The sequence below is a fragment of the Gopherus flavomarginatus genome, chromosome 8, assembly GCF_025201925.1.
Source record: "Gopherus flavomarginatus isolate rGopFla2 chromosome 8, rGopFla2.mat.asm, whole genome shotgun sequence".
Lineage (NCBI taxonomy): Eukaryota > Metazoa > Chordata > Testudines > Testudinidae > Gopherus > Gopherus flavomarginatus.
This window is the reverse complement of record NC_066624.1, coordinates 40,125,994-40,126,875: the sequence shown is the minus strand read 5'-3', so window position 1 is coordinate 40,126,875 and position 882 is coordinate 40,125,994.

Sequence of the window (882 nt, the reverse complement as noted above, 5' to 3'; positions counted from 1 at the left end):
CAAAAGAGCATGAGGGCACTGGACGCCCCACAGGATCAGTCTCTAGCCTGGATTGGAAAGCACAGCTTCCTACTGCAAACATCTCCTCTTCTCCGGCTAGGGGCCACCACAAGAGCACACACATTTCCAGCAAAATAGTAGCAGATTCTTCCTTGACATTACATGCAATTGGAGTGATACAGTGAGAAGAGCAGGCCCATCTGACCCCTGTTGGAATGGGTGGTCCCCTTTGGGGGCCCCACCCAAAAAGAAATGAGAGAAACTGGAGTTACAGCCCTGCAGACTAAAAATCCAATCACCCCAGAATAACCCAGACAGAAGTACTAGAAGATCCCTGCCATACTCCCTCACCCATGTTCCTTAACCTTGAGATGCAGGAAGCACCTGTAGGCAGACAGCCATCCCACGCCAGGCACTCACCATCATTTCATGATGAGACAACTGAACAATCAGCAGATCTCAGCTTCTGCTGTAATAAATCTTGATGTTCTCCTCAGCTCAGTCCCGAGGCACAGTTTGCACCCACAATTATTTATGGGTCGATTATTTAGGTGCCCAAGTATCTGATTTATAGGCCTGGCCAGTTGGTACAATGTAAGTCATTTAAACCTCTACATACCTGTGCCTGTAAATCAGGTACTTAGACATCTAAACGACCTAAACTACATCCATGTTTATTTATAGATGGAATAAGAGAGGTCTGCTTACAACTGGGCTAATATGGGTGTATGTAACGATATATACATCAGAATGAACTGGAAGTGTCCCCATTACAACCATGAATTGCTGTGAGAGTATATGATATAAGTGCACACACTAAAATACACCATTCAGTTGCACTGTTTCCTGCTACATATCATCTATTCCGTTTCTTGGCTTTGT